At 33.6% G+C, this 2,170-nt stretch overlaps 1 pseudogene; it reads left to right on the forward strand.

Annotated features, from left to right (window-relative positions):
• The first annotated feature begins 906 nt into the window (after positions 1-906).
• Positions 907-1,048, forward strand: LOC119061542 (uncharacterized; annotated as a pseudogene).
• The last annotated feature ends 1,122 nt before the right edge of the window (positions 1,049-2,170 follow it).

Genomic DNA, 2,170 nt, shown 5'->3' on the forward strand with positions numbered 1-2,170 from the left:
GCCAAGATGCTTCAGTGGCTAGAGGACATCAGGCCAAGAGATGCAGGAAGATATTAGTGTATATGGAACTGCCTGCCAAACTCCTCAGAGACAAGCCAAAGGGATATGATGGCCAGGAACCAATCACCTTGCTACCATAGAGATCTTTGTGTACATGTATTTGGAGGGAGGAGAGGGTTGTTTGTGCATTAATTGATGTATTTTAAGTATAGTTGGTAAATAATATTACATTAGTTATATTTGTTTCAGGTGTACAATTTTGATACCTTACAAAGTGATCATCGCTAATTTTAGTAATCATCTGTCACCATGCAAATCTATCACAATATTATCCTTATCCCTTCCCCTCTGGTAACCATCCCTTTGGTCTCTGTTTCTATGAGTCTGTTTTTTGTTTTCTTTTGTTTGTTCATTTGTTTGTTGTTTTAGATTCCACATATGAGTGAAAAATATATGGTATTTGTCTTTCTCTGATTTATTTCACTTAGAATAATACCCTCTAGGTCCACCCATGATGTTTAAATTAACATATTCCAAAGGTTGAGAAAAGATCCTGGAACATAGTAGGCAAACAAAAAATTTATATTGACTACTGTTGAATAAATAAAATGTCAAAATATCACATAAAACTAGAAAATGTGTGCACGTGTAATTAAAGACAAGACTCCCACATGTCACAATGAGTGGGATGTGGCTAACGTAGTACTTTGAGATAAATGGATAGCCAGAAAATCTTAAAGAACTATTAAGAAAGACTAAAAATTGATAGTCTAAGCATCCAACTTAAGTCTTTAGAAAAAAAACAATAAAAGAAGCTCAAAGAAATCCAAAAGAAGATGAAAAAGAAAAGAACAAAAATAAATTTAAATAGACAATAAAAGTATGGTTTAAAAAACTAACTAAGCCATCGCTTCTCGGCCTTTTGGCTAAGATCAAGTGTAAAAAACTAACTAAGCCAAAAGTTGTTTTTTGCTTCTTAGTTACCAATTGATTTCATTTTGTTAAAAAAAAACATTCAGGTTGTATTGCATTACCCATAGTAATCTTTTTTTCTCATTCTCTGTTGCATCTGTAGTTGTGTTCTTATTTCAGTCACAATTTGGTTTATTTGCACTTTCTCTTTTTTCCTTGATTAATATTGATGAGAATCTTAGTAATCTTTAAGATTGATAACGATCTTAGCAATATTCAGCACCTTCATACAAAGAAAACCGAAGACCCAGAAGGCTTTACAGGCAAGTTTCTACCAAGTGCTCCGAGGACAAACTCTTCCAATTTTGAGCAAACTTTTCCAGAGACTAGAAAAATAAAGGAGTTGTTCAAAGAGAGTATTCAGTCAGCTATTGCTGCAATAATGCTTAGCACTTTACAACAACAAATGATTGTGTGTTATTGGCACAGGAAGAGAAAAAGAGACCAACAGAACTACGCAAAAAATCCAAAAACAGAACTTTGCATAAATACAGACAACGTATGCGGTGGAGACAGACAGAGGAGCAGGAAGAACCACGCAGTGGATTGTGCTGAAGCAAATGGTTTTTCATGTGGAAAAAAAAATTAAGCTGAATTGAAGGATGTAAATAAAAAGAGCCAACCTTGAAAAAGTTTTAGGAAAAACATGCAGGTGAATTTCTTTATGAACCCCAGGTAAGGAAGAATTTGTTTAACAGGACAAAGAAGCACAGACCCTAAAAGAAAAGACTAATAAATTCAACCACTTTAAAATGAAGAAGTGGCTGAAATAATTTGTAACATATACATAATCTACAAAGGAGTTAAAAAACTGTAAACCATAATAAAAATGAAAGCCTATTAGGAGAAATGGACAAAACACCAGCAGACACTTCACAGAAGCAGAAACACAAATGCAAAATTTGAAAAGGCACTGTGCTCTCATCTGAAATCAAAACGTAAATCTAACCGTGAGATTTCATGGTAAATGTACCAAACTGACAAAAATTAAATAACCAAACAATAAGAAATGCTGATGCAGAGAGAATTTTACACACTAGTGAAATGGTGAGAGTGTAAATTCGCATGACTACTTTGGAAAACAACCTGTCCAGCAGAATTATCTAGGAAAAGCAATTTGTCTAGCAAAAAATATATAATTATCTAGCAAAATGGAAATCCACATATCCATCACTCATCAATTTCAACTCCAAAGATT

Source organism: Artibeus jamaicensis, unplaced genomic scaffold (genome assembly GCF_021234435.1).
Source record: "Artibeus jamaicensis isolate MK-2021 breed Jamaican fruit bat unplaced genomic scaffold, CSHL_Jam_final contig_465, whole genome shotgun sequence".
Lineage (NCBI taxonomy): Eukaryota > Metazoa > Chordata > Mammalia > Chiroptera > Phyllostomidae > Artibeus > Artibeus jamaicensis.